At 41.7% G+C, this 20642-nt stretch overlaps 1 long non-coding RNA gene across 1 annotated transcript; it reads right to left on the bottom strand.

Annotated features, from left to right (window-relative positions):
* Positions 1-1543: 1543 nt before the first annotated feature.
* LOC130149037 (uncharacterized) lies at positions 1544-19762 on the bottom strand. The gene is made up of 4 exons (XR_008821758.1): positions 19340-19762; positions 6631-6732; positions 5684-5734; positions 1544-1692 (listed from the first exon to the last, which is right to left on the bottom strand). It is a non-coding gene; the product is annotated as an uncharacterized LOC130149037 (long non-coding RNA).
* Between the last annotated feature and the right edge of the window lie 880 nt (positions 19763-20642).

Below are 20642 nucleotides of genomic sequence, written 5' to 3'. Positions count from 1 at the left end.
AACATTACTCAGATTCAAAAGAAGATTGGATAAGTAAGCATATAATGGGAACATTCATTAGAAAGGGTACAGGCTGGGATATGAAGTGTGCTTCAGGGCATAAGTCCCTCATCAACTCTATAGTATTAGAAACCAGACTTTTATAAGCAGTTATCCTGGTAGACAGGGAAAGAGTTGTTAATTTATTTATAATGCTTTTGATCCAAAACACAAGGGGAGGATATAGATGCAAAAGGAAATACGAATAGAATTAGCAAAAATACAAACAAATCAACATGTGATGACTTATGAGGAAAAACCCCAACTTACTCTTTAGAAAAAGGAAAGGGATGAAACACCAATTAATCAGCTAGAGAGAAATGGAGCAAGGTTCTGAGGGTAGGCACAGTAAGGTGCAAATGTAAGCAGACAGGAAAAGTGCTCCAGGTCTCTAAGTGGAAGAAAAAAATGCACCACAGTTACAAAGAGGGTTGAACAGAACTGTGGCATATTGAAGAGATGAATAAATGGATTTTTTATTAAAAGAAAAATTACAGTGAACCAAATTACAGACCAGATGCAATATTAAATGTTTAAAAGTTTTGTTAATATAAGTTGATGCTTTACTGAGGCAAGCAATTTGTCTAAATGATTTGCTATATGTACATTCTCATCCTGAGCCTGGACATGGTTCAGTTCTAGCAGAGGCGGGAAGTAACATAGAAATAATCCTTTCCCAACAGCACTGAAACTTGTTGACAGGAAAGGGTGATGACACTTGAATTATATATTTTGTTCAGAGAAATGATCATTCATCAGGGCTGTTTGAAACTAGCTTCCTTTCACACTGAATTCTCAAGGTAGGCAGGCAGGCAGAAAGAGAAAACCCACCACCAATTTTCTGTCTCATGAGGCAAACTGGATAAACAGATTCCAATTGCAGAGTATGCTATGTTATTAACTTTTCCCAACTCTGACCACTGCATAAGTTGATAACCAGTCTGTTGGTAGCTGGAGTGATCTTCATTAACCTAGCTTATGGCCGCAAGTGAGCCATAAGCCATGTTTCAGCCCAGGCCATTTTATTACCACCTCCTGTTTGAAGTCAAAAGAATTTCTACAAACCCCTGGCAAGACATGTCTTAGTCACTTTACCATTGTTGCTGGAGTTTATTGAGCAGCCATGCCCGTACATACCCCTAACCTTTCTGTTTGGCACAACCTTCAACTTCATAAATTCTTTGCAGGAGAATCTCTGTGAAGATGTAACTGAATTGTAGGATCCATGGTGCTGCATAACCAAGCATAATATTACTGTCAGACTTAGCACTTTTTCTCCCAGTATGTGGGACCACATTTGCTAGATTCACATGGCAAAGAGGCAAGCAGGCAATGTGATGGGGGGTGATGGGGGTGACAGCTAGGGTGTGTGCCTGTGTCCCACAGTTAAAGGTGTGCTGTGGAGGGTGGACCTTGGCTGGATGCCAAGTGCCCACCAAGCCACGCTATCATCCCCTCCTCAGCAGAAGAGGATAGGGAGAAAAGATGAAAAAATACTTGTGGATCAGGATAGAGGCAGTTTAATGAAAGCAATAGCAGAAGTTGCACATGGAGAAGCAAAGGAAAACAAAAGATGGTATTCTCCACTTCCCATCAGCAGGCGATGTTCAGCTGCTTCCCAGGAGCAGGGCTTCAGTATGCATAGCAGTTGCTCTGTAAGAGAAACGTAAATAACAAATGCCCCCTCTTCCTCCTCCTTTCTCTTAGCTTTTATATCTGGGCAGATGTCATATGGAATGGAATATCCCTTTGGTCAGTTTGGGTCTATGTCCCCTGCTGAGATCTTGCCCACCACCAGCCTACTGGTGAAGCGGGGGGAAGGTTGGAGGGACAGCCTTGATGCTGTGCAAGCACTGCTCAGCAGTGGCCAAAACACTTTGTTTGAAGAAGTGTGTTATCAGCACTTTTCTAGCTACTGATACAAAGCACAGTACTGTGAGGGCTGCTGTGAGGCTCAGCCAGATCCAATACGTGCACAAACGACATAGGTGCACAAAACACCAACCTTCCATCACCTGCTCCATGTTCAATGGTCAGTGTATCACAGGTTGGGTCACTGACCTTCTCACAGCACATCAGATGTCAGTGTGGGCTACAGACATTGGTGTGGCACAGCAAGAAGTGAGACATAAAGCTAAAAGAGATGTAGCTGTGAGCCACGGGGGATCTGCAGGGCAGGAGGGCATGGCCTCACCAGCCAGGGCCTACCCTGCTGCCCTCATGGAGGGAGCAGGGCAGGCTGGAAGGGAATAGCCAGGCACGGCCTGGAGCCCAGGTCATCATGCAAGTCCATGGGTGATGAGGCAAGTCTGGGGTCAGGCTGGGAAGCTAGTTCATGGGTCAGGGTCAGTGCATGCATCAGCAGGTTCCACAGCCAAGCATGGGCATGGCCATGAAGTGGCACAATGTAGATTGGCTGTGACCCAAGGAGCCAGAGTATGAGCTCAAAACCAGATCCTGGATGAATGGGAAGTTGGGACGGACCTGAGTCCTCCCAACTCTCTCCATAAGACCACCAGCTGCATCACAGGGCACTAGACTGGCCCTGAGCCCAGGCAGCCAAACCCCTAGAAGGGGTGGGGAGTGCCCTTAGGGCCCTGACACAAGGTGAGAGACTATCCTCATCCGTTTCTGCCAAACAGAAGGTGTATTGTGATGTTCTTGTATCACAAGCTGCAGTTCCGTGGATTCTCTTCGTAGGTCCCACCATTTGCCTTAAGTGATCATAAGAGCAGCAGTACCTCATCAGAGTATGTGTCCATTGAAACCTGCTTCCTGCAGTGGCTTGTAACAGATGCCCAAAGAACCGACTAAGAACAGAGCAGGCACATAGTGCTGCTTCCTCATGGTACTTTCATCAGTTTCCAGCAGTCTGCAGGTCAAGGATTTCCTGCACCAGAAGTGGTGTCTTTAGGTGTAAGGGACCAGATGAATTTTTTTTGTGCACGGATTTGTAGCTAAATTACTGCTGAATACTTATGAGTAACTGAGAATAGACCTCAATCTGGTATAGCCACAGAAGCATCAGTTGTTTTGAATGATATGATGCTACTGCGTTCACATGGAAATAAAAATTTCAGGCTCAGCGATACTAGTAAAAGGTCTCTTGGGAAGAAGTGATACAATGTGTTTGGTTTTTGTAAAATTTGGCAACAAAACACCCAGCAAATTAAAAAAGGGAAGTAAAGGGTATGTTAGCAAAAATTTTATTGCATAAAGATACCTCCAGAGACTATAATAGCAAAGCAAACACAGTGTCAGTGCCATTTATCACTGAGAGAAGACATGGCGCTCCCACTTGCATTTCTATGGAGAAGGCCTGCTCTTGGCTTTCTCCCCGTTATGATCAATACACCAAATATGCACAAATGCTGTTTCCAGACTCAATCGAGTTTTCATGCCAGAGGAACAGTATATAATTTGTCAGTCAGAAAAGAAAATTACCATACAAATCCCGTATTTGGGTTATTCAGTGCAGCATATAACTGGGAAAGTCTTGCTAACTTATGGATTATGGAGAAAATCTGAGAAAGAACGTTGCAGAACTGGGACAGATCAGGACATCAGCAGAATATCATCCACTGCTGGTATCAACTGCAGGGTCTTTTCCCCATGTCTCTGCAATGGGAATGTGCACATTGGGGATTAGGATACTGCACTGTTATACCCTTGTTGCATTGCCTTTTGAAGTGCAGCAAAACTTGCTCCATCCCTGAGTATTTTTTCTTGGCATTACATGCATTTGATTGAAGGAGCAGGTTTCAAACAGCGCTCCTGAGAGCTTGTTGCCAAAGCTAGCTGGGCATATACGCCATAGGGCCCAGCTTAAGGCATCAAATACAGTGCACTTCCAGCCTGTCTTGAGTTGCTCCAGGCATTTTCAGGCTGTTGCTGCTCTCCAACAGCAACTTATCTTGTAAGGGAAGATACCCACTTCCCCATCTGATGCAGAAAGCTGATGCCAGCGGTGCCCTGCTGGCTTTAAAACAGCGACAAAAAAGGAAGCCTACATTTTCCTTATGCCTCCATTTCAGGGTTTTCGTTGTGAGAGTCACCTCAAGGGCTTCCTCTACACAGAACAATCAAACTTATTGAATGCTCTTGAGCTGCTATGATTTTGGGGTGGGAGAATAAAGAGTTATGTTTCATGCTTTCAGGAGATCATTTCAAATAGGGTTTCTAGTGGAGTTAGTTGTGTCACTACTGGAGTTAACAGGGCATCTCACCCCTCTCTTCTCCCCATTTTTCTATTTAAACCCATCTTAAGCACACAAGTCGCTCAATCATCCTGTAGATGCCTACAGTGCATGTATAAGATGTAATACTGTTCTCCTCCCATTTGTTTTGCCAGGGCATCCCATGAAACAACATGATGCCATCACCCTGTAATTTACTACTGTTGCCCTTTGCTTCTCATAGCTCTCCATTCCAGAGCACAGGAAGCTAACCTGCTCTGTTGTCTCAATGCAATTTCCCTTATCACCTCATGGAAGCAAAGACCCTGTCTTCTTTGTAAGGCTTTGATTCTGCTTTAAATAACAATCTTCAGACTGACTTTACAAAAAGTGTGCTGTACTCCTGGCTGTCAATACAAAGTTAGATTTTGTAAATAAATGTATTATGACACACTTAACAACAAATTATTAAGTGCAAAAAAATATCATTTGCTTAAACTGTCAATTAACCACCTGGGAAGCCTGCATATAGGAAGCAACTGCATTTATTTTTACTATATCAGAATTCGATTCAGCAGTACTGGGTTATTTCGTTCCCTTAATTAAATGGGTACACAGAGTGCCCATTAATGGAAATAAAATAAATGTACTGATACAGGAGAAGGTGGTGGGAACAGAAATAGAGCTTTCAGTGAAAAGGAAAGCAGTCTTTACATCCATTTTTGTGTCTCAGGTACAGTATCTGTGCATAATTTACCCAATGCATTTGCAATGAGTTGTCTTCTCACAAGACATGAAGCTCAGGCAGCTGGAAATACAGGCCAAATCTCCCCCAAGGGTAAGAGGTTCTTTAAGTCCCAGTACCTAGTTAGTCTCGTCATGGCCACTACGATGAAGTGAACACTGGTACTCTATCAAGTGGGTTTTTGTGCCACCACTGATTCATTGCATATTGATGACAGAATAGCCATATATAAAAACATTTCCTGCCCACTTGCCTTGATTCTAACTTTTAACTATTAAAGGTTTGGTAACTGAACTATTTGAGCATTTTCAACATATGGTGTACGACACAGAGAGAATAGAAATGATTCCCTCCCAGACCTTCTACTTGGACTTTCACTCTTCTGGTTGCCTCCCCATCTTCCCAGTAGAAAACCACTCAGTAACCACAAAATGGTTACACTGACTAGCTGGGATATTAAACAAACCTGCAGTGCTCTAAGGTTCTAATAAATAGTTGTAAGTTGCATCTGTTATTAAACATTTAAAACCAATAATTCCAAAGGTCTGGTATTAAATTACAGAATGCTTCCATCTTTCAGCCACTTGCTATCCATTGCAAAATTACCTCATGTAATTTGTCCGGTGCTAAGCATGTACATGCAGGTAGCATAGATGACGCACTGTTGTAAGAGGAGTGTTTACTACATGTATTTTCTGTGAAAAGCAGGAAAACCAAGCCTTACCTCCATTCTCAGATTCAGCTGTGATCCTCTGTACCAAAAGCTAAAGGGACACTAGAAGGCAAAACAGGTATTTTACAAGAGTAATGCACACTTTACATCTTGGCTGCAAATAAAAGGCTTTAGTTTCTACAGCTGACATTATATATATATATATACACAAAGTCCCTTTGTGTAACTACCATATTGAATTCTAGAGTACCATGAAAGTTAAAACTGAAGGTATCAGAGGATGCTTTCCAATGAATTTGCTCTGATGTAAATCCAGAGTACCTCCAATAAAGTCATGTCAGACTTCTAAAGGTTTACACTGGGATACTATAGGATGCCATGTATGAACATGGCCATAAATTCACAGGAAAGCACTTGTCACTCTTGTGGTATCATTTTCAAGGTCACAAAACACTGATAAAGAAGTTCTCTTATAATACTACCATTTTTCCACTCAAAAGCATATGTATTTTCAGAACTGAAGCACTCCTTCAGTACCTTTTAAGTTCTAGATTGGCCACAATGAATAACTATTAGCAACACTCACATGCTCTTCCAGCCAAGGGACAATTCAGACATTCTACCCTAAATATCATCTACCCAATGGCATAATTGTCCCGCTGAATCACTTCTGTCAGGTAAACACAGCAAAGAAAGACTATGTTATAGAGTAATGTGTCATGAATAAATATTGTTGACAAACACAGAGTAATTTTGACTGAACTGAAAACCAGAATTTCCCAGGCACTAGAAAAATAACTTTCTAGGTAAATCATGGCATATAGCCTCTACTGTCAGGGAAGTCACTCTGAAATTACATTCCTCCCTCTTCAGCATGATTTTCTGATTGTACTGAAAACAATGGAAATGTCCTTACTGATTTTACTGAAAGAAGGTTTTCAGCCCAGTCTTTTTAAAGCATTAGTCCAGAATAGCATTTATCAAATTACTGTACTTACAGCCTCCCTTCAGAGCTTGCAGACAGGCAGAAAGTGCTTTGGCCTTACTTCACTTGCAGCCCCCCAGGTTGTGAGTCAGAGTTTCCATCTGGAGCAGCTGAGCTATGGATATAAATTAGCAAATCACAAAATTCAGCACAGCATTTAAAAAGTGGTCTTGGTTCCAGTGAGATGAGTTGTCTTCTCATTTCACATGAGACGGTGGGCTAAGGTCAGACCTCTTGCCACCTGTGTAACCACTCCTGAATTTTTCCAAGTCTTCTCAAACTCTCTGACCAATTTAAAGCATTAACTTTCCACTAGGTAACAGAATGGACAGGTTGGAGAAACCAATTTCAGTATGCGTCATGGCAAGTTCCCCCGAGAGCATTATCAGCTGTTTATTAATGGTTGAGGTGAAGGTTGATAAAAACAGCTGTGCAGAAAGATTAAACATATTTCCCACGATGACATTCATACTGACTCAAGAGCTCACAAAACCTCATAAAATATTAGCTGTAAAGCAGTATCAGTCTAGGCTGGTCTTTAAACAAATTACACTTCATTTTGTCAATCAGGACCTTTCATCAGAAATAAAATAGGCCGAAGTAAATGAGAAGTTATAAACAAATCCCTTGCCTCAAAATCTGCTGTTTTTACGAACATTATACACAGCTACTACAAGAAAGGTCATGGAAAGAATGAAATTTGGATGAATGGACTGTAGACAGCAGCTGTAAACATTCCTGCTTGCCCTGGTAACTTAACAGTGTGTATAAAGGACCAGCAGAATGCAGGGGAAAATCTCTCATCCTCACTCTTACTACTATGGAGTGAATGGTACAAGCTGGGCTGCCAGAGAACACCTGCTTGCAAATGCCTAAGTATCAGAGAGCTGTAAAGCAAATGGATAGAAAGGACCTGTAGAAGTTACCTAGTTGAATTCTTCTTAACTGTTTTCACCACTGGTTCATCAGATCTTAGATGGCACATTTGCTGCACAATTTAAAACCCCATAATGGCAAAATATACAGCCAAACATAAGCAAACAAATGAATAAAAATGACAGTAAAAATCTTAAAGCACGAACAGTCCTATTGCAGCCCACATGTTGTTTAGTTATACAAGAAAACAATTATGAAAAAAACAAATAGGATATATCTTCCTTTGCTTAAAGTTTGGCTTGTTCTTCAACTAAAAAAGGCTGAGGAACATTGACATAGACCATTGCTCTGTCCTAAATTTTGTGTATGTTATTCCTCACAGCATTTGTTTACTCTGTGACCAAAGACTTTCAGGGATGGAAATTACACAACTTCCATGAGTGACACATGAACCAATCCAGTGATCAATTGAGCTGAGTAATCTGCCGGTCCGAATGTGGCCCCTGTGATTCCTTCATACAGCAATTTCTTAAGAAAATGAAAATATAAATTGTATAAACCATGTTCTTTCATTCTTCGCTGAAAAAGAGTACTCATTTTCAGACATAATTAAACAATGAGTAATTAAGAACTAAACATAAAAGAATGAAATATTGAAAGTTATTAGCTTCTGAGACAATTTTAATGACCTTACTCAAAACTGCCCTGAAGGTCTATAGAAATGTTATGATACTAGGATGTTAAATCAAATATCCAGGAACCAGCATTAGATGATAGTATGGCATTAGAAGATATTTTGATACTAGGTTTTCACATGTTGCAGATCCTTCTTTACTCACAAGATCTGAAAGGCAGTTTCACAGTATTATTCTAGTCCCTGTCTATAGGTGTTGGAGAAAAATGACTGTTGCAGTTTCAAAGCTGGCTAAGCCTGTTCAGAAAAGGCTTGGCATGGGAGTAGGAAGTGATGCTGTACCTCAGGAATTAGGGATCACATGCTCCTGTTACTAGCACATGAAAATGTGCAGCAAAATGTTACAAAACCTGCCTTCTAGTCTGAAGCACAAGCCAAGGCATCCCATCTGGTATGCCAAGCCAACATGGGGATCTGCATGCGGCAGTGCAAGAGTTGCCAAGAAGCACAAATGAAGGTGTGTTATGTAGGAGGTAGGTGCTGCTGGTGAAAAAGCAATTTGCTATATGGTAATATTATTCCTGTAACAATGCAGAAAAGGTAGCATAAATAGTCATCTCTGGGAGGCAATATTGTGCTATAAAACCAAATCCCTTACTCTCCAGAGAATACAGCTCATTATGCCTGGTTACCTGAGGAAGTCCATTGGTCTTTTTGCTTAATTGTCAAAATTAGCTGTGAAGTTCTCAGTTGCAGATATCTGGGTTTAAATGTCTAGAGGCTTGGGAAAGGCAGGATCAGTGGAGATACCTTCTTCTAGAATTCATTCTTCCTTCCCATCTAACACAGTCCTGGTGCTTTGACTGAAGCAGGCTGTGATAGATTATGTCAGTATAGCTTCAAAATATGCATTTGTTTGTTGTGTGCACATGAATATGAATTAATGATACTTAACATGCTTCAGCACTACTGGAAGCAAGGTTTTGTTACTCAAAGGTTCTCTGTAGGTAGGTAAGGACCAGCTCTTAGTCTTGCTTTTATATAAAAGAGGAAGATAATTTTCTGTCAGTTTAGCTTACTGGACATGAGATGAAAGATAATCAAATGGCTAGTAATTAAGGATGGTTAGAGGCAAATTATTAGATATGAAAAACATTTTTTCAAATAATTTTCTGAAACACCCTTCAGTGCAAGGCTTCAAGGCTGAACTAAAGGTTGCTATGTAACCTTAGTTTGTGAACCTCGATTAACTAACAATCCTTCTTAAGCAAACTTGTTAATGTCCCCAGATGCTGATTAATTATATTGAAAATTCCCTCATGCATCAAATCACTTGGTTATCTGAAATTGTTCTTTGGCCACTTTCTGCATATGCAGGTGATCAAGCATATGATACAGTACAGAAGTCAGCTTGTTATTTTACCTAGTAACTTCAGAAATGAGCACTAAATTGGAAGGAAACCTGTAGCACAATTATCCGAAGTTATAGATTAAGTGAAAATAATTTCTGTTTTCAAGACCATGCAGCTCCTAATGACCATTTTAAATTATGCTTTACTCCTCATAAGAAATATCTGGATTACAGAATTATCATGTTAGCCTTGACACTCTGGGCTAATTAGATGTTAAGCATAACAGCTCAAAAAGGAAGAAGCCTTCTTGTAACATTAATTCTTAAGAGGACCACTTGAAGAATTTGTACAGCAAACTGTTCTTGTGCACAGAGAAAGCCAGAGGAACACCAGCATTGCAGGTAATTTCCACTCAGCCAGAGTGCCAAACACTCTGAAAATCAGGACTCTGCCAAACCTGAGGCTGCAATGGTCACGCATCTCTTTTAGAGAAACACCTGTATCAAATAGCAATGCCCAGGGCCCACGACCATTTTGCTGACTTAGCTGACAAAAGCAATCTTCCCTGCCTCAGGAGATGCTGCTGTGGAGACACTTCCCTGCCTGCTGTTCTGAAGAGCAACTATGAATTCCTTCTCTTAGCTACTGCTCACAGGTTTGGGTTTTTTCTGTCAGGATTGTGTTATTTGTATACAATTGCTGGTATAGTAAAAACTTTTAAACCAGGACATCTCCATGGATGCTAATTTAGCACAATTATACTTAATGACAGTAAAACCGCTTAACAGGGATATATTCATTCAGACACAGGGAATTAAGTATTACCAAGCCCTTAAATCAGTGTGAAATGCCAAACTTCACTTCCATCACAAACAGAGATTCCAGTAATAACAAGGAAATAAATGCCAAAGAAAAATGAAATGCTGTGAATAATATCCTTATTGCTGTAATTTTACTTTGGTGGGTACTTTATGCCATGGCAAGTCTTTTCAGAAGTACTTTTGTATCTCCTTATCAGGATAGCTGTTTAATTGAGTTGGATGTCTACCAGTTCAGATGATTCCACTGAATTAATGTTCAGATTTGCCTAGCTTTAGCTGATCAGATGTGCAGATGTGATGTTTCTGCAGGTCCTTCAGTTAGAAAAACAAAGCTTATATGTTGAAGAGTATAGGTTAGAGCAATGAAGAGATTTTGCAGGTATTAGATGTTCCTTAAGTGTAGCAGACTGCTTTTCTTCCTTTTAAATTTTATATCACTGTTACAAATCACTATTGGAAGAAATCTATGTTTTGTTTACATTAAATGGTTATGTATGTATAAACTGGATGTTTGGATTAAGAAAACAAGGAACTAGGAAAAAAAGTCCACAATAAATCAGGGAAAAGTGTCTAAATCATTATTAAAATGGCCTAGCAATAGGATGGCTGTTTTATCGAGTGATACACCACCAACCCAAAACACTCTAGAAATAAGGGCACAAACCCAATTCCTTTTATCCCTGCAGGTTATCTTCATGACACAAAAACAGAGGAAGAGATGTCTACTGGAGAAAAAGAAAGAAAAAAGAAGAAATTACTTCTAGAAAGGAATTAATAAACAGTTAATGAGTAGCTTTACTTGCAGCAGCCCACACGTCATTTCAAGACCTAGAGCCAAACCTGGCTGTTCCTGTGGAGATTTTTGGGGTGTGCAAGAACAGGATGGTCCTCATCTTTCTTGAAACACCTACAAGTACCCCAGGGTGCTCAGGCCCCTGGCTTTTGTACTGAAAGCGTAAGGCGAGGGTTTCTACTGCTATAGCTAAAAATCAAGTGCACATACTGCAATAGACCCCTGCCTGTGTCATTGTCCCCCACTTCCATGCCCACCCTCCCCATGCTCACTACAGCTCCAACAAAAAGGTATGAGATCCATGCCTGAACACAAACCCTTTCCTGCTGAGTTTTCTCCCAGATGAAGCAATCCTCTGTATTCTCTACTTCCCTGTTCTCAAATCAGGGGGCTATGCTGTACGCTCTGCCCTGCATACTCTTGGCCAGCCCAGGGCAACAAATAACTAAATAGGAAATACTAGTAGGGGTCTTATGCAGAAAAAATCATTACTAGCAAAGTTTCTAACTTGTAAAGGTATAGTTCAGATAATGAAACGGACTTGGAGAAAGGGATACATCATCAAGACTTTGTTTTGTGCTTCTTGAACCTCAGAGTTCTTTTTTTCTTTCATGGTAGATTTTTTTCCTCTTTTTGGCCACTAAACTCTTCCAGTGAGGATATGGGATTTCCTTCCGGCACAGGGACATCCTGTCTTTTGGCATTTTTTGGAGTAAACATGCAGGCCCAGCTCTGCATCGCTCAGTGAGGCTCTTAAGGTACCGCAGCCTTCATCAGATAATGGCATGTTATTGTTGGCTATATCATAGAAATAATTTTGTGAAGCATGTTGAGGCTAGAAAGTAACCAGCTTTAGCTCCAAAGACACATTTCTCTGTGTTATTGTCTTCAGAGGAGGAATAGGATTATTTTGTATTCAGGTTCTCCAGTTGCTTAAATTGGCTGTACGCTCTTCGCACTTCAGCCTCTGGTCTTCCTTCCCTTGTTTTGCCATGGCTTCTTTTAGGACCCATGTTGTGCCAGACCACTCCTGAGAAGAAATTTACACCTTGGCACATCAGCTCTGATGAAAACTTCTTACTTTCTAAAGTACACAGTAAACTGCATGCATTACATGAGTAAAAAAGATCCCAGCCTTCCTGTAGTGATAGGATGAGAGGAAACTGTTTTAAATTGAAAGGGGAAAGATTTAGATTTGATATAAGGAAGAATTTTTTTACGATGAGCGTGGTGAGACACTGGAACAAGTTGCCCAGAGAAGCTGTGGATGCCCCATCATTGGAAATTCTCAAGGCCAGTTTGGATGGGGCTTTGAGCAGCCTGGTCTACTGGAAGGTGTCCCTGCCATTGGCAGGGGGTTGAACTAGGTGATCTTTAAAGCTCCCTTCCAACCCAAACCATTCCATGATCCTATGATTCTTGTTACTCAAATCGTATTTCAGAATACTTGCAGTATGGAAATGCACCAAGGAAGTGAAAAAGCATGACTTTCCTGTCTAATACAAAGTTATGGAAACTTTCTGGTAAAATAGGAAGGCATCTGTACAAAAGATCAGCATGGAATCTTAACATAAACTATATAGGTTCTCCTGAATATTTTCTTCAGCTAAGTTTCTGAACTCCTTGCCACACTGTTAATAATGTAAAGAGTCTCAAATGATGAATACAGTTCATGTGGTTTGCAAACAGAAAAAATGATTTATCATTTACAAGAAGACCTAGCAAATAAGTACTAAATGTCAACTCACAGGTAGTTTTATCCATACTGACAGGTTGATGAGGGTATATACACCTCATCAACAAAACTGAAGTTTTGTTCTTCAGTTTATCCTGGATTTATTTCACTGATAATTGACAACTGCATTTTCCTTTTTATATTTGCAATAAAATACTGTGGAAACAAAATTTGGGAGTATACATGCAGCAAATCTTGTTATCACACTGATAGCTGCCAGATTTGGAATTGATTCACTGATTAGTTTGAGAGTGATTAATGTGAGTGCTTAATTTAAATCCCTGATTTAAAAACATTTATGGAAAGAGAACTGACAGCATAAATAGCACTTCAAAGTGCTACAACTGTTCCTTCCATGGACTCCGCTTTTGTGAAGCGTGTGGGTGAATTTTTGCTCAGGTACAGCATGCCATAAGGTGGTGATGTTCAGATGCCAAATTTTTCAGCCCTTCTTGCATTAAGAAATTATAATTGTGAACAGGTTTTCTGAGGAAAAAGTGGAAGAAAAAGCAGTTTTGTTTCAACTGAGGAACACCAAGTGATGGCTGAATAGGGTACAACAGTTAAATTTTTGACATACATTTGGAATTTCAGCATGCTGTAGGTACACTACTTCTAGTCAGGACATGACAAGCAAAACTGTATTTTAGGTTCAGATAATGAAAGAAGTCCCTGCAGTGAGTCCAATGGTTTGGTGCTCCAAGTGTTAATTAAACTAGAAGCTTCTCCCAGCACTGTCATGTCAGACCTGGCTCCTTCCCTTTCTGTACACCTCTGCCCAGTATGCATGGGAAACCTGTAGTCCAGGCACAGCCGTGGCCTTCCAGGCTGGTCTGCTGTTGTGACTGCTTTGAAGTTCTCCAGGAGCAGTGCAGGAGCGATCCTATGTAATGAACACACTAATAGATAAATGTCAGGGCTAACACTAGAAAAGAAGGGTTCTTGACATTAGGCCTTGTTTTGAAAACCATTATGAAAAAAAAGTCACAGAATTAAAAAATGCTCTCTTGCATAGTTTATGAAGGAAACAATCCTAGGAGATCAAATAAACTCAGTTATCTCTTTTTATTAGGACACAGCTGCATGCTCCCTCTTGGACAAACTGAATACATATCCTCTTGCACCTTTGAACTCATCCACTTTTGGTTGTTTGCCATGGGATACTGCCTTCTGATTCTTCTAAGGAACTTCCCGTCTCAAAGTCAAAATCACAGCAGCATTTTAATAGATAAATTACTGGAAGCTCTCATGCATTAATTTATGTATATATACAATCACTGTTTAGTTGACCTCATTTGTTTAAATCTGCCTTGACATGCTGAAAGCAGCCAGTTTTTATAATGGGAACTGACAAATGCCCAACTGCATTATAGTTTGGGGTTTTTTCCATTCTCCAGCTCCTTTGGGAAAGATTTATAAGTTAAATCCAACATGCGTGTGTCACTGACCACTAAGATCCAACATACTCTGTTGCCCAGGCAGATTTCCCAGATATTTGGAAGGTACACAGTTCAGAACTGATGTTCTCCTTGGCAAATTTATTTGTGTGAAGTGCTTTTGCAGCCTGTAGCAAATTCCATTCTATTTCTTATGGGTATATGCAACATGACTAACAGTGCAAATTTCTTGTGCTGCTCTGCCTATACCTTTCTAGATAAGAAAAGAAAATTGCCTCTTTTTCCTATTTAGTACTTCAGGCTGCTAATAAAAGTGAAAAGTTGCAGTAATCACCCATCATGATTTAGAAGAGACTTCCATTGTTTTACAAAAGTCAGGCAACACAGAACTGACCTAAAGTCATCAACACTGACTTGGATTATATTCAAATTAACAACTGAAGGGAGAAATCCTCCAGAGCTCATCAATAGTCCCTCCAACACAGCTCCACCCTGGTTTGAAGTGAACTGAACCCTATGGAATTGGTATGTAGAATCAGGGAGAAGGGATTCGGGACCTTTATTGCCCTCTGCCAAAGGAAAAAATTGATTATAATGTTAATACTTGACTAGTGGGCACATACAATAGTGTAATTTTGCTGGGCTTATTCACTGTTCTTCAGAACAAAAAAAAAAGCGCACAAGTTCTTGTTACTTAAAAACAGAAGGCAATAAAGAAAAAAGAAAAAAAGGAAAAAGAAATTGCTTTGCAAAAACTTTTTCTTCATCTTTTGAAATAAGCTCATGGCAATCTGTCTTCATTTAAACCGTAAAGGATCTGGCTTGGGTCCTGGAAGAGACTCTGGTTCCTTTTAAAACAGAGAAATAGCTCCTAAATACATTGAGCTGCTTTTTGGAATTTATGCAGCAGAACACAAATCTAAGAGCTGGCAACATTTAATGGTAATAAAGCTATTCTTACATGAGAGAGTTCATTACAGGATCAGCTCATGATGTTTTCCAGCAGCTGGAAAATGGAATCTTTTGCAGGCTGGAAACAAAAAATCTTGCTTTAAAATTATCTTGAGTATACCCCAATACACAATTAGTTTAAAATGGAAGCATAGCAGAATTCGTCCTGCTGCTTCTAATGCGATAAGCTTTTTACTGAAGGTAGAAAATATGTTTTCCTTGTACAGTGCTGTTGTGCAGCTGAGCTGCAGCACGTGGTAGAGTGGGCCCTTCCTGTGCTTTGCTTCTCTGCAAATGTTTTGAGATGGTCAACACTGCTCTTACACGAGGCACAGGCTGTCCTTGTATTCAAAGAGCACAAGGACAAGTATTGTGCCTGGCTCTGTGGTGCAAAGAAGAGGCATTTCCTTACAAAGGCACATCCCTTAATAATCTTCCATAACTCCCCAAGTGTCCCTTCCTACTGTATTTTTGCCATCAGTTGGCTTTGCCGCAAAAGTACGACCCAAGAGGAGCTCAAAGCCTCTTTCCAGTTTCATAGCCGGAGTGAATTTACCAGCACTGAGCCACGTAGATGTGGTCCCTACCCTGCAGCTCACTGTTGCTGTTCTTTCACTGCTCAGATTTTTACCAGGATGAATTGCGATGCGTTTTTTCAAAGTGAGTGTATTGGTCAGCCAGTGGATGGTAGTACAGTAGAAAATCCAGTTGTTTAGCCTCTCCTTTTGCTTTTTTTTTTTTTTTTCCTGGTGGTCTGCAGTGTGCATGCTGAGAAAGTCTCTAAACGATCCAGGGCTGCAAACACAATTACCCCAAAATGTGCAAGTCCCGTGGGAAATATTTTCCCTCTAGGTTGCTCTCTGCTGCTCTTCAAAGTATTATTTTCCAAAGATGCTAAGAGGACTATTTCATTCACTTGCTACCCAAATACTGTCCCCAAGTTTAAAAGAGACATGGAACAGTTAAAAGCAACAGAAGGACAACAAAACATCCCACACAGCCTTTTAAAAGACTGCAGAAGCCCAGAAGACACCTAGAATTGAACCTCCCTAGAGGCATCCGGTCACTCCAAATCAGTTCCTCACCAGTTACTGAGCTGGCTCTCGCAGTCAGTGCTGGTGTAGAAGGGGATGGTGGAGACCAAGGACAAAAGCTGATTCCCCCTCTTAAGTTTAGCAGCCAGTTGCCCAGCCAGCTAAGGGAGTTAGCTGTCATCACTGTTTCCCTCCTCTCCAGTTAGGCATTATGCAAGGCTCAAATATGCCTTAGGAGTGGGGTCACAGAAAACACGGTTGGGGAGTCAGGATGGGTGTGGGGAGAGAACAGAGATGAAATGTTACCTACAGGGATTTTAAAAAGAAGGGCCTCTATAAGGAGGAACTGCACATACTTTCTTGCGGAGGCTTGCAAACCTTCCGTGACCAGCCTTACTGAAGTCAACAGATAGGCAGGATGGGCACAAACAGCAATGTGAGTCAATGCCAGCAGTTATCACTCTTAACTGCTGTCTCAGCAAAATAAATTACAGCGAATTACATAACCTAGGTAATAAGCAGTATATTTTAAAAACAGGTGGATTGCAGGGACAGAAGTCCAAGAAGCTTGAAAACTTGACTGGAAAGAATGTTGAGGAATCACAAAGAAAGATGTTAGACTGCTGAACCAAGGTGGATTTTTGCTTCAGACAGAAGATGTAAAAGAAGAAAGAAAACCGCATGAGAAAAAGCTGGCAGGAAAAGAAACAGGTATCCCAGCTGCAAAGAGGGCCAAACCATGAACTAGAAACAGACTGCTGACGGAAGATACCCAAGTCAGTCAGCCAAGTGTTTATTCTGATTTATACCAATGTTTGGCCCAAAGCCCTATACACTTTAAAATATACTAGATGAACAGTAAAAGTATGAATGAAAATGCAACTTCCGCTTCAGATTAATTTTATAGCAAATTAAAATTATTGTTGTCTTTTAAAGAGCAACCACTAACGGTTTGAATTTCAGAGGCAAGTGAAGTAAGGAATAGTAAGCTCTGAATGGGACATGAAAAAGACCAAGAGAAAATATGCTCCAATAAACTAATATCAGTAGCTTTCCTGGTAAGTGTTTTTTGTTATTGAGACAGAGGTTGCAATTCTTGGCCTACAGCTCAAGCAGGATGTACAGTTTTGCAGCAAGTTTCTGGCTGAATTTCTGCCTCTCTACAAGAATTCGAACTAGCTGGTAGAAGCAATTTCTGTCCTGAAATCCAATCTATAGCTCTAAGAGACTATCATGTTGTCATGGCTCAGTGAGACCAAAAAAAGAATTTCACTGGTGTTTGCAAATATAGTGATATGGCTGAAAGCCTGGGTGTGCTCTTCTATGCTGGAGAAGATATAATTTAACACTCTTGGACCCAATTTTACCCTCATTATAGGAAACCAAGAACTTCCCAGTGAAGGTGGCAGACAGAAATCAGACCTCTTACTGTGAGCTGACAGAAAAATAATAATCTGCTACATATGAGAATGTGGTTTACCCTGCCTGTTAAAAAAGTGATTTTTAAAATAGTTCTATAATATCAGGGATTCTTTAAAAATATAGGAGTGGCATATTAAGATGCATAAATGACAATGCATCAATATGAAAAAAGCCAAGAGCTCAGAAAAGTTGCAAAATCTTTTGGTGAACACCTTCACACTCCTGGACGCATTAGAGATGCTTTTCTTGAAGCAGTGGAGAGACTAGACCAAAGGAGAAAAACAGGGAAAAGGAAGCAGGAGAAGGATGCTCTCCAGATGAATCTATTATTTTTAAGACCCCTTTGTTATCAGCAACTTAATCACAACTAGATTTGCTAGAGAGGATTCTGTTGAGCATTGTAGCACTTAGCCTTGCTTTTTCTTACTCTCTCGCTGTACCCAGAAATGGCAGTGATGTTGCAGTCCTTGAAGTACCGCTCATAAAAGCAAAACCCACAGGGATGCCCTGTGCATTTCCTTCCATGCGCTTTGTGTGCAAGGAGCGGAATCAGGGTTAATTACCTGACTCCAGCCACTCCTTAAAAACTAAAAAGCTTTTCTTTGTATTTGTATGGCTACAGTAGCCATGGCAGCTGCTCATTTATTACTTGCAGCACACATTAAAGCAGGCTGGATAACTAGATTGTGTGGAAGGTGAATATGCGTGCCAATTTCTGTTTAAAAAAAAAAATCTATTTACTGAGAGCAGGTAATGGAGATGCTAATCAAAACCAGAAACTGCCATGTGTTTCATCATAAAGCAAGAATGATAACAACTTAATATTGCACAGATTTATGTAATTATGCTCTGATACAACTATCCCAGGCATCTGATAATAGATCATTCACTAAAGATGGGCCTGAATCAACCATTTTCCTCTCAAATTTGAATAACCAAAATCTTTGACAATACTAGATGTTGTATTCAGACTGGGATTTAGAGCCAAACATAAACTCTGCCTCCAGCAAGACAGAAGACTCCAGGAATGGCTTTACCTGATATTTTAGTATTTCAGTGAGGAAGGGTAAGAGCGGAAAAGAAAGGGCGCTATTTGATATGACAGCATAAACATTACTGCTTCTGCTTCTGCCAGGAAGTTGTCATTGAAAGAGTAAGATGCAACTGTTTTTAATACTGTGTGTCCACATGCGGAGATCATGAAGAGCAGCAGTTCTGTTCTTGCTCTTTTCTCATGGGGACAAACCCAGCATCACAGTGTTTGCTCTCACACACAGGCCTCGAGGGCAATTGTTGTGCTCAGTTATGGGACTGGCCATAACTATTTCACTGCCTGCTTCGCTGACATTCCTGTAACTAATGCCACTGGCCAACCAGATGTTCCCAGCCCTGCATCACCACCCCAGATGCTGCCATTCCAATTCTCCTACCAGTTGTGTGCCAGGCAAGCTGGCTCTTGCTTAACAACTGAGTTATCACAGCAGTCTTTCTCCACACTGTACCTGTTCTCAAAGAGATCACACTCCTGTCATCTCCCTGGCAAGGGAGGAACCCCTTTAAAAAACTTAAACATAGATCCAGGTTTCACAGCAGCTAGGACCTGCTTGCTGTTCTTTGCTTGGAAATGTTATGTTCAAGCCCAGTTCTATACTGTCTTTTGCCTTTAAAATTCCAGCAAACGATAGCTTAATATGTGCATGCATTTACAACATAATACTCAGCCTTTTGTCAGTAGATGCTTGAAGAGTCAGTCCCCTCTCTCGGTAAAATTCTTGCCTGCTGAGACAGGAACTAGTGAGGCACGGGAAGCCAAAGCCCTGGAAATGGCGAGCTACAATTGTTTTGGGAAGGTCTCCGCTTTCCGTAAAATCTGCCTATACAAACTGACTTCCGAAATGTGCTAGCTACTCTGTTGGGCCTTCCCCCATTCTAATCCGCGTACAAACTAAACAGATGAAACACACGAAACCTCTCCGCAGAGGTCCGCTTGCTTGGAAATACTTCGCATTTCCGAGAGGTCACAGCTGGACGGGAGCCCCCGAGCCCTGGGGGGTGTGAAGCATCTGCTCGCCCGGCCAGGGCAGCGCGGAAGGGAGCGGTGCGGAGCGGAACGGTGCGGCGCTGCCCGGAGCGGAGGGCAGGGGAGGGGAAGGGAGCGGGGCGGGGCGCGGCGGGGCGGGGCGGGGAGCGGCGCGGGGAGCGGCGCGGGGGGGCGGGGCGGAGGGGCGGGGCGGGGCGGCGGGGCGGGGCGCGGCGGGCGGCGGGGCGGGGCGCGGCGGGCGGCGGGGCGGGGCGCGGCGGGCGGCGGGGCGGGGCGCGGCGGGCGGAGGGGCGGGGCGGAGCGCGGGGAAGGGAGCGGATCCGAGCGGGGCGGCGCGGCAGTGCCACCGCGCCTGACGACTGGGCGCGACTCTTCCCCCGGGCTCAAACCTGCGGACTCAGATCTTGCCGGGATTAGCTCATTTAGCAGAGGGTTGGGATTTTTATGGAAGAACACGCTCAGTACGTATTCAATAAAGCACTGCCTGGGAGCGCCGCTTTGGTTCTGTACCCAGGATTTCTGAGGAAGACTAAATAGCCATAGTCTTGAAAAAAAAACCCCAATAAATACATAAAAGAGCAAAAGGTGTTTGGCTGGTACTGGAGCTGACTTAGGCCAAGAAAAGATGGCTATTAGCTGATTTGTGGCTAATACGGAACAGCCATTTCAGAGTCTCGGACAGGGGAGTCAAAGGCAGGAAGGGGGAAAGTTAACATAGGTCAGTCCTTGAGTTTAATGAGTTACTAGACTTTTACTTCAAGTTTGAAATGGGCTGACATTTCTCCCTGTGAATTTCCATAGTTCTGTAAAAGAAAACATTTTTCCTGCTCTTCTCTGGTTGCCAGGGGGTGGCTGGTAAGCACTACCAACAGCTTACAGGTATGTTTAGGGTGTTACTAGAGCTTGGCTTTACGATTTCCCACTTTCTCTTTTTAAAACACCCCCCCCCCCCCCCCCAGTTAAAAGTAG

This window comes from Falco biarmicus, chromosome 4 (assembly GCF_023638135.1).
Source record: "Falco biarmicus isolate bFalBia1 chromosome 4, bFalBia1.pri, whole genome shotgun sequence".
In the NCBI taxonomy this organism is placed as follows: Eukaryota; Metazoa; Chordata; class Aves; order Falconiformes; family Falconidae; genus Falco; species Falco biarmicus.
This window is presented reverse-complemented; position numbering and strand designations above follow the sequence as displayed.